Genomic DNA, 11,662 nt, shown 5'->3' on the forward strand with positions numbered 1-11,662 from the left:
TAACTCAACCCACTGTACTACATCAAATTCAGGACTCCTCCAGATGTAAAGGACAGAAAACTCCATCCAAACTAGCTGAAGCTAGTTTTTATTGGCTCATGCAATAAAAAAGTCCAGGAGTAGACTGCCCTGAGATGAGGCTTGAACTGGCTTCTCAAAAATGTTACCAGCACCAGGTTGCTCTCTCTGTATTTTTCAACTCTACTTTTGTAGAGTTGGTCCTGTTTTCAGACATGCTTTCTTCCTCAACTGGCAATAAACATAGGAGTTCCGGCATCATATCCAGTCATATTCAATAGGAAGGAGAACCTCTCTTTTTCCCAGACGTCTGAGAAAAATCCCACTCTGTCTTCTTGGCTCTGCCTTAGACTGTGTGTTCAACCCTGAACTCAATCATTGTGGCCAAGGCATGTGCTGCTTTGATTGGCTAGATCTAGGTCATGTGCTCTATCTAGAGCTATGCATTAAGTGTGGGGAAAAGCTATAACCACAGATGAAAATTCATTCATTCATTCATTCATTTATTACCGAAAAAAAATGAGGATGGATATTTGGGAAGCAAATAGTGAATGTTTACTACATATTTGAGGGTTTGTCTCACATTTGCTCTTGGGACCGCTCGAGCTGCAGCTGCTTCTGTAACTTGGCCCCAACTCTGCCTTGGCGTGGACTTGCCTTGCTGCTGGTCATTGTCAGAAACTCAGGAATGGCTGGTCTTTGTAATTGTAATGCTTGGGCACAAAGCATTACTAACAAAAGACTGTTGTGTATAACAGCTGTTCACTGAGGATTTGGGGTCCTGGTATGGTATGGGCAGTGTTAAAAAGGTTTTTAAAGATTTGAGGTTTTCAGATTTGAGGGTGTGTCAGAATCACCTGAAGGTCTTGATAAATCACAGATTGCTGGGCCCTACCTCCAGAGTTTCAACAAAAATACACACTGGCTCTTGTGTGCCAGGTGCTAAGGTTACAATGATGGCCATGGTACCTGCTGCAAAATTCCTCTTTGTCATCCTGAGCGATTGAATTCCTTATTGCCAAACTTTTCTCATCTCAGTTCTCTCCGGGGACCCTCACTCTTCATAGCCAGATAAGCCCATGAAGATACTTTCTCCAACAGGGGAATCTATTTGTACTGTCCTTGGAGGTCAACTGACTCAAACTGCATCAGCTTCTGTGATAATATTTTATTTATTATGCTATTGCATAAGCAAACAGGGAATGTTGAGGGTGAAGTACAAATGCTCGAGGTATTGACTAGGTGTAGCTTTCAGAGGCACAAAAAGGAGTGGAATCTTTCACAAGGGACAGCTTGTTGACTCCTGTGTAGCATCATGGAAAGGGAGTAACTTGAGAGCCAGACCTACTAGCTGTGTGACCCGGGCATGTCATTAACTACTATGAGTTTCAAATCCCTTATCATAAATTGAGAAAATAATAATGTGTTTCACAGGATTGTAGTAAAGAGGAAGCGAGATAATGGGAGACTTATTGATGCTTTTTCTCCTTGCCACCACTCTATCACCCAGACCTGTCAATTTCACCTCCTGAATACCTCAACTCCGTAACTTCTATTTCTACCTCCATCACCACCTTGGTCTGCCCATTACCTTGTTTCTCCAGGGCAGTGGCAGCCTTCTAAGTGGTCTTCTAGCCTTCTTCTTGTCCCCTCCATTCCATCCTCCACAGAGCAGGCTGAGTAGATCTTAAGAAAACACAATCCAATCATGTCACAACCCTTCCTCCCCATTAAAACTTTTCAGGGGTCTTAGGATAACCCTATTCACAAAGCCCTCATTATTTGGTTCCTGCTTCTCTCTCCAGAATCATCTACTACCACTCTTCCCGTTGCTTTCTCTGCCCTAGACAACTGAGGTTAAAGACTCTCTCCTTGACCAAGTTAGGTTTGGTTAGTTTAGGTCTTGACGTTGGTCCCTCCCCCTCACCCCCTGGCCTTTCTGGGCCTGCACAGCCCAGTTTTAGCAAGAATCCTGCTAAGTCAGTTCACACCCATCATATCTGATGAAGTGCTTCATCCCTCACCTTTGATGTCTAAGTCCTTGGCCTGCCTTCAGCAAGAATCCTGTTAAGTCGGTTTAACAGGAATCTCCCTGCCCTTGATATCTCCTCTTAGTGATTTTCCATCCACTGAGGAGTTCCTCACTGTGCTTTTGGGCTATAAATCCCCATTCGTCCATTTGCATTTGGAGTTGAACCTGATCTCTCTCGCCTACCGTGACAGTCTTGACACTTTTCCAGTAGTCCTGAGGGAAGTCTTGTTACCATTTTAACAAGTGTCGGAATAATTTTTTTCTCCAATGATGGCTGCTTTTCTGTTCCTCAACGTCTCTGCTGATGTTCTGTGCTCTTGAGCTGTCCTTCCTACCCTCTACCTAAAGCCCATGCAGCTTTCAGACATCATCTCAATGTTACCTTGTCGGGAAAGTTTCCTTAGCCCAACAGAGTGAGTAGGTGCCAATATTCTGCTTTTGTAGCATGTGTCATGATTTGTAATTATACATTTGTACAGTTATTTTGATTAATGTGTCTTTTCATAACTCTTTTGTGTGCACCACGAGGACAGAGGTCATGCCTATTTCGTTCATGATTCTTATCTCCAGTATCTTAACACAGTACCTGGTACACAGTAGTTGTTCTATGAATGTTTATTGATTGATTGCCTGCATGCATGCATGAATGAATGAAAGTGCAGTATTTATAAAAGTGCTCTATAAATAATTTCTCCTAGTGTCCCACTGTGGTGACAATCCTGAGTTCTATGGTGGGACATATAACATTTTATGACCTATTTCAACCTACTGCAAACCCTTCTAGGGGAAACCTAGGGGCATACCCTTGGAGCTGCCTGGAAAGCTCAGAGATTTCAGGTACCCCTCCTGAAAAATCCCCTTAGGGTGATCCTCTAGGACCGTGATTTACTCCTCACTTTTTAACCCTCGGTTCCTGGAAGAGAGCCTGGGCTCTGGTAGTTACTCAACTAAATGATCTCGGGATTGAGGAAATGTCCAAAAGGGATCCACGGACCCATGTGGGAGGTTCTCAGGAATACAGATAATCCCCTTGAGACAGATGGTCTCCTGGATGGATGCTAATGGAGATGAATGCTACTTCTGCCCTGACGGCTGCCAGCCTAGCAGAAGATGCCATCAGGATTAAAGCCCATGAGGGGCTTCTCCAGGTGACTAGTACTATAAAATATGGAAATGGCAATATGAACTTAGTGAGATTTCTTAACTATTTCTATTACGGCCATCTGTTCTCCTACAGTATTTGTCAGCAGAACTGGTGGGCAGGATTAGGGAGGGAGAGGACACAGTAAGAAAGCAGGGAGCTGGGTGTCTGTTCCAGGACCTGACCCCACTTCCACCTCCCCCACTCTCTCCCTTCCCTTAATGCCAAGCTTTCTGAGACTCCTCCTCACCTTCCACCCTGGCCTCATCCCTTTGTAGCCTCACTCCCGCTTGCACTGTGCAAGTGCTCCCCTAAGATTTCCAATGACCATCTTGTTGATAAACCCCGTGGGTGTGTCTGGGCCCTGACTTGTGCTCCCTGCAGCCTTAGACACTGCTCTCCTTTTCTTTCTTCTCTTGGTGGCCATGATGACATCATCCTCTCTCGGTCGGTCTCCTGCCTCTCCTTCCCATCTTCTTATGGCCATTTCCTTCTCTTCCCACTTTACACTGTCCCCTGGGTGAGCCACCTGATCCAATGGTTCAGTTACCACCTCCGCTCAGATGACTCTCAAATAAATCTATGACTCGAGCTCCAGACCCCAATAGGATAGGACAGCTGCCTGGCATCCATGACTCTCCTTTCCTCCCACTCACCACATCGTGCCAATCACCAAGTCCTGCCTGTTCTTCCTTCCTAATCCACCCCATCTCTCCACGTTTCCCATCACTACCTTAGTGCAAGCCACTTTCCCCTCTCCTGTGGATCCTGACAACAGCCTTCTGTCTGGGTTTCTACTCCAGCTCTTCCCTCTTCAATTCGTTTCTACACAGAAACCACAGTGATGTTTCTAAAGTGAAAATTTGATCAGGTCACTTCTCTGCTTAAGTTCCTAGAGAGTCATGCGTTTCCCATTAACTTCAGGATAAAGTGTAACGTGAGGATATCAGTGACATCCCTTCTTGGTCTGGACTCCGCTTACTTGAATTTTCAGCTCCAACTTTTGCAACTGCCCTGGCCCCAGGCAGTACTAGAGCTTTACGGAACTACTTGAATTCCCTTACTTCATCATGATCTCTTTGGCCTCAGGACCTTCTGATGTGTTGTTCGGCCTGCACGGCCTTTTCTTCATTCTTCCAGCCCAGCTAACTACTCTTTCTTTAGGACTCTTCTCAGATGTCACTTCCTCCAGGAAGCGTTCTGTGAACTTTTAAGGCCAGATTAGATGCTGCTTGACCCCCCTGCCCCGCCCCATTCTATTTGTTCTCAATGCACCCTGTACTTCCTGTCCTTTTACTTGTGTCTGTGTCTCCCCCGACTAAAAGCTCCTTGAGAGCAGGGACTCTGCCTGGTTCATGGTTGTATTCATGATTTGTAGCATAGTGTCTGCACATAGAAGAAATGAACAATATTTATTAAATGAAAGAGCAAGTGATTTCTTAAAGCTTTGTCATAGCTAGTCTACCATCGTGGTTAAGAACAAGGACATTGAAGCCAGACTGCCTTGATTGAAATCCTGGCTCAGACACTGACTCTGTGTAACCTTGGGTAAGCTACTCAACCTCTCTATGCCTTGGCTTCATTATTTTAAAAATGTTTTTTTACCTCATAGAACTGCTTTCAGGGTTAAATAAGTTAATGTTTATATGCTTGACATAAAGTAAGTGACTGCCATGTAAATAGAAATACTTATTCTACTCTATGACCACACATGGATAATTTTGAGAGTAAAAGGGATGCTATTAATCCTGACATCAGGACAACAGGTGTAAAATAGGACTGTCCTGTGCAAGCAGGGACATTTGGTCACCTTACATGCAAGGGCTCATTAGGTGAATAAACGTCTTCATTTCTGTTGGCTTTGTTTCTCCCCGTACATTGTCTTCTAGTGATTAGCAGCAACCTCTTCCAACCATAAAGGCCTGTGTGCTTATCTTTAGGGACAACAGGGAAAGGAAGAACAGGGGGGACAGTGTCCTAAGCAACAGAGTTGGTAGGGCAGCATTAAAGAAACAGAAATGGAGTGGAATTCTTGGGGTGTGGGTACAGGATAAAAGGGGAGCCTTCCCGCATTCCGCCAAGGCCTGTGGGTTTGACAGAAGGTGCATGTGCTCTCCTGATGGGTGGTATGATTTCAAGGGGTCCAGCCTTTCCTGGAGCCTTGTCTGTGGGGAGTGTCTGTTAGCAAGGCAGCCTGTGCTGACCCTGCTTGACATGCATTTGCTGTCTGCTCCTTGAGTTTGCTATTTTCTCTCAAACTGTTTCAGAAACATGTGGTTTCATTTGCTTTCCCAACAGGGAGTTTTTTTTTTTTCTTCATTACCTTAAAGTAGTTTTTTTTTTTTCCTTCATTACCTTAAAGTAGTTGTTTTTTATGAACTGGGATAAACACCTGGTGGGCAGGAGTTTTATCTCATGTTCATTCCAATTTGAATTTCATTATTTCTCCTGCTTACCTGGGGAAGGGAAAAATATACTTTGTAAACACAGTCTCTCTTTTTCTAGTTTCCCAGACAGATGCATGATCAGAAAACAGCACCTCTGCAGCTGGCTGCATATTCCCGGAACACCAATTGCAGGCAGTTCTGTTGGTGACAACGGTGCTCAAGGGGAGGGGGAGGGGGAGAGCATCTTTCCTTATCTTGAAATAAAGCCTGTCAGTCTGAGGAGGTACCATTCAGAGATGTGTACCAACTCCATTCTCCCTCCCTCTCCTTCTGGGGTGGGAGTAGAGGTGGTAGTGGGGAGGGGGAAGGGAATGCACTAACATATAGTGACACTTCCTATGTGCACAGTGGTAACCTTGCATTTTATTTAATACTGAGAACAACCTTAGAATACAGATATTAGTCTTTCTCCTTCATAGATAAGGAAAGTGAAGTTCAAAGAATAAAAAGAACATGCTAAAGATATATCAAAAATAGGCAGGAATTTGAATCTGCCCCTATCTAATTCCAAACCCATGCTTTTTATATTATGTCTCTGAGCCCCCGAGAGGAGTGAGAATTTGCTTAGTGTCACACAGCCAGCCTAGAAGAAGGTTATATCTTTCTAGCTTCCCAAAGGGAGGGAAAGGCAGGGTTAGGCAAAACAAGTTGGTCATGTGCTTAATTAATATAGGAGAGGGAGAACTGCAGGAGTTTTTGACTGTTAGTAATTCCATCTTTCATTCATTCAACAAATATATATGCAGTGTTTACTGTGTCTGGTACAGTGTATTAACTTAATGAAGAATATAGTAGAACACAACATTGTAAGTCAACTATACTTCAATAAAATAAACAAAAAAAAAAGAATATGGTAGAAAAGGAAGGCTTGAGGTTATGTGTAGTAATTGATCTCAGTTTTGAACATGTTGAGCTCAAGATAAAGGATTTTTATTAAGCATTTTGGATATACCTGTCTGGAGCTCCGGGGAAAAGTCTGTGCAAGAAATATAGGTTTGAGAATGACCCTCAAATAGGTGGTAGTTATACCGTTAGCAATGAGGGAACTAACTAGGGTTATATGAGAGACAAAAGCACGGAGGATGGAACATGAGGTAATCCCTATGTTTCAAAGGCAAACCAAGTAAAGAGTTCATAAAGAAGATTCAGAAGCACTGTTTAGAGATATAGGCAGAGAATCAGGAGAGAGGGATGAATTTAGTTAGACTTTTTTCTATTTCCTTTGGAAAAAAAACTACCTAATAAGGTGGAAAATACATATAACCAGTGCACCCATTTTGACTGTACAGTTCCCAGACATATGCCACAATCAGATGCTACAACCTCAGCAGCCCACAGGGAGTTCTGGTGAAATACTGACAAATGTAGACACCCATGTAACCTCCACTCCATTCAAGATATAGAATATTGCCATCATATTAGGATTCCCTTGTGCCCCTCCTCAGTTATTCCCCTGCACTCCCGGCTCCAAGCCACCACTGATCTGATTTCTATCACCATAGACTATTTTAGAACTTCACATCAATGTAATCACACACTATATACTCTTTTGTATCTTGCTTCATTAGTGTTGCTGCCTGGGTCAGTGTTTTTATTTCTGAGTAAAATTTCACTGTATGAATATACCATGTTTGTCTATCCACTCACCTGTTAGTAGATGTTTGGGTTATTTCTAGTTTGGGACTATTATGAATGAAGTGCTATGAACATTTGTGTACAAGTCTTTGTGTATATATATATTTTCATGGTCAAATGTTAAGTGTATGTTTAAGAGAAATTGCTTGCTTCTTTCCAAAGTGGTTATATCATTTTACACTCTAATCAGTTTTATATGAGATTTCCAAATGCTCCGTATTCTCACCCCAATTGGTATTGTTACTAGTTTTAATTTTTTAGTAATTCTAGAAAATGTGTAGTAGTACCTAACAGTGGTGTTAATTTGCACTTGTCTGATGACTAATGATTGAATATCTTGTCATGTGCTTCTTGGCCATTCTTTGGGTCTATTTCTGGTCTATTTAGTTTCTTTTGTATATTTGTCTATCCGTACTCCAATATCACATTATAATGATTACAGTACTTATAATAAATCTTCAAGTCAAGTTATATAAGTCCTCCAGCTTCTTTTTAAGAAATGTTTTTGGCTATTCTAGGTCCTTTGAACTTCCACATAAATTTTAAAATCAGTTTAATTTCTACCAAATAGAGCCTGCTGGGATTTTTATTGGAATTATGTTGACTCTATTGATCATTTTGGAGAGAGTTGACAATGATATTGTGCCTTTCAATCCATTTATTTAGGTATTTAGTTTCTCTTAGTAATGTTTTCTAGTTTTCCATATATGAATTTTGTATATATTTTGTTAAATTTATCATGAAGCACTTTATGTTTTGATGCAATTTTATGAGGCGTTTTGGCTTTTCATGTCTCTTGTGCTTGAGGTTCATTGAGATTTTTGTATCTGTGCACTCATGATTTTCATAAATTTTTGAAAATTTTTTGTTATTATTTCTCCACATATTTTTTCTGACTTCTTCTCTGTCTTTTTCCCTTTGGGGTCCAATTCCATATATAATAGGTCATTTGAAGTTGTCTCATTAATGCTCTGGTAATTTTTTATTTTTTTAGTCTTTTTTCTTTTTGTGTTTTTTTTTTTTTTTTTTTTTTTTTTGCGGTACGCAGACCTCTCACTGTTGTGGCCTCTCCCGTTGCAGAGCACAGGCTCCGGACGCGCAGGCTCAGGGGCCATGGCTCACGGGCCCAGCCGCTCCGCGGCATGTGGAATCTTCCCGGACTGGGGCACGAACCCATGTCCCCTGCATCGGCAGGCGGACTCTCAACCACTGCGCCACCAGGGAAGCCCCCATAACTGTTTTTAATCTATGACTAATATTGCCCACGACCAAAGCAATACCCTTCTGAATATTCTACCTGATGACCTGTAAATTAGGAAGTTTTCCTCTCTTGTTGGGAGATGAACCCTGAGGATTTCCCCCCCCTACTCCTTTCAGGTGTTTTCTTTTCCTTAAGTTCTGGCAGCTCAGATCCAGGCTGTGGATTGTGTTCAGGTTTACACCATGTGTTTCTCATCCTGGACTCAGGTTGATGAAGTGGCTGCCTTGGGCATTTACTTTGTATGGCTGAGGGCTGGAGTGCAAGAGTGCAAGTAGAAAAGTCTCTGTTTGGAACTGACCAATTTTCAGTTCAATTTACATGTCATTGGCCAATGCGAGTCCCATAGCCAGGCCGAAAGTAAACAGGGGCAGGGAAGTATGCTCTGCCCACAGTGAACCATGGCAAAACTGGAAGAGGAGAAAAATTTGACCAAATAATGCAATCGACTACAAGGAATGTCACAGAATCCAAGGAAAGCGAGAGAAGTTGTTATCAGCCTAAAGTGCTTAGATGTTAAATAAAAAAGATGAGGTTAAAAATTATGTTTTGAGTTTCACTGATGAGATTGTCTCTAGAAATTTATGTGGATAGTGGTAGATGGAGCCAGGTTAAAGTAGAAAAAGGAGTGACAGGAATATGGTAGAGAGAAAACAACAAGAGAGGACTATATTTTCCAGAAGCTTCACTTAAAAGGAAATGAGAAAGATTGTCGTAACTAATGGGGAGCATAGGGACTGGAGATGTGTGTGTGTGTGTGTGTTTAATTGATAATACTTGCACACATTCATAGGCTGAGTGAAAGAAGCTGGTAAAGAAAGGGAAGTGGAAGATACTAAGTCAGTTTTCAATGTATTGCCTCTCTGCTCCAAGTACACTCTTCATTGCATGTTCTGTGGAAATGGAGCTGGACCCTGTTTACATTTTTCCTTTGCCAGCTGGCACAAGGTTAATTTAAGCTTCGTCAGTGGAGGGCACTGAAGAGATGCTGGGAGGAAAGAGCTTCTCTTCCTGGTTCCTGTGTGTTCCTCTTGGCAGGCTCTTGCAGCAGAGCACCAGCAGCTCATGGTGGCCAGCTGCAGGTGTGGTAACCAGCAACACACATGGTGGCCAGCAGCAGATGGCTTCTCCCTGTGGGCACCTTCTCCCAGCATACCAGAGTGTGGCTTTCTAATCCACCATCCTAACAGGTATTTTCCCAGCAAGCTCTGCAGGGCAGCACCTCCTCAAGGAGGTCCTTTGGCACTCCAGATGGCTTCCTGGGCAGTGTATGGTGGCCTTACAAGTTCTACAGCACAGACCTTCCATGCAGATGGCTTTTTCAGCTAACTTAGAGGGTGGCTTCTTGGTGAGTTCTGTTGGCACAACATCTCTGCCGTCCAGTGGGTCAAGGCCTCACCCTTTCCAACACAGGTTAGATATCAGCCGAGGGGGTGGGGCCTCTTCTGTCTCAGTCCTAGAGGTATTGGCTGCTCCCTATACCGGGTATTTGTGTATCTCACTGAGTTCTTTCTTTCTCCTTAGAGGGTAATCCCCTGTTATAGTTAATAATTATTTATATTAAAATCCCTCTCTTCCAGTTCCGGTTTGTATTCTGTCTCCTGAGTGGACCCTGACTGATACACTAATAAAAGAAGGGAATAAAAATTTCAGAGGTGGGGAGGACACAGAAGATAATTTAGGCCCAGGTGGAAAGGCTGACTCTGAACAAGGAGAGGAGCATCCTTTGAGCCTTGAGACCATACGGAAGGACATGTGGTGGGTAGGCAGAATGTGTTTATGAGAGAAGGAGGATGAGAAGCTGAGGGAGTTCTTGGCTTTACTTTTCTCAGTGAAGTATGAGGACAGGTTATCTGCTGAGGCCTTGGGGAGAGTGAGGCAGATTTGTAATAGCCCTTGAAGAACCTTTCAGAAGACCAAAGTGTGCCAGCGTAGACCGTGTTCTCCAGCAGGACCCAGGAGTCCAGGCTTAAGGGCAGAGCACGCAGTTGTAGGACTGACTTGGAGTCAGGGCTTTCCAGAGCTTGGGAGTAGAAGGAAAAGGGAGCAAGGGTGCTGACGAGGCTGACAAGAAGTCATTCAGCTTATCGACCAGAGGTCTAGCTTGGTTTTCCAAGGACTGAGCCCTGGGGTTGAGGGAGGAAGGAAGATAAACTGTGAGGCAATAAAGAGGTTAAGGTGCTGGAACTCAGTGAGGTCAGGGAGTGGTGAAGTGGGAAGAATAGAACAGAGCTGGAGGGGTTGTGGTCCAAGTGGGATGTTGAAGTTTAATTTTTGAGAGATAGAGCAATGCTAGTAATGGTCCAAGTGTAGTCTTGAAAAGTGTGGCTGAAAGCAGCATAGAAGGTTATTTGAAGTAATCAGGATAAAATTAGGGGGAGGTTAGCATGTCAGATGGGTTGGTGTCAGCGAGCTGTCTCAGGACCATGGTGGGAGTTAATGTGTAAGGGTAAGTGGAGACAGTCCTCAGCTGGTGTGGGCCAGGGTCAGTGACAGCAAAGGAAGAGGTAGAGTGCAATGCACAATTCTGTTTGAGGAGGGCTTTAAATGAGGGTAGAAAAGCCATAGTGTGAAACTGCTAGAGAGGGTGGAGGGCAGGAGGGGAGAGTGCTGACCCCAAGTGTACCCTTCTTGGCTGGAAAATGGAACTCATGTGGGAGGGAGAGCGGCCTCCACACCAGAGGGCTGCAAGGGAACAAGTGTCCTTGGGGCAAGGCCAGGTTTTAGTTATAGTGAGGGGGAGGATATAGTGAAAGTTCTTGGAGGGTGTTGTGGATGTAGAATTTGTTTTTAGGGGAATGAGGGTTACCACGAGCACAGGGAAAAACATTCAGAAGGAAAACTGTGACAAGGAGCTGGAGAGGAGAAAGGTAATGAGTGGCCCAGCAAAGGGACTTAAAGTCCAACAACGGAGTTCTCATCCATGTATCAGAGTACCAGGCACACTGTAGGGCCTCAACTAATATATCTGACTGAGTAATTGGATAAATGAATGAATAAATAAAGTCTGTTCCCTGTAGCTGCTTACTTTGACTCTCTGGGACTTAGTTTCTTCATTTGTTTACTGAGAATGCTGCTGCTTTTATCCCCCTAGTTCTCAAATTTATAGCAGTTTCCTCTCCAAAGCCCCA

The sequence above is a fragment of the Orcinus orca genome, chromosome 1 (genome assembly GCF_937001465.1).
Source record: "Orcinus orca chromosome 1, mOrcOrc1.1, whole genome shotgun sequence".
NCBI classification, from domain to species: domain Eukaryota; kingdom Metazoa; phylum Chordata; class Mammalia; order Artiodactyla; family Delphinidae; genus Orcinus; species Orcinus orca.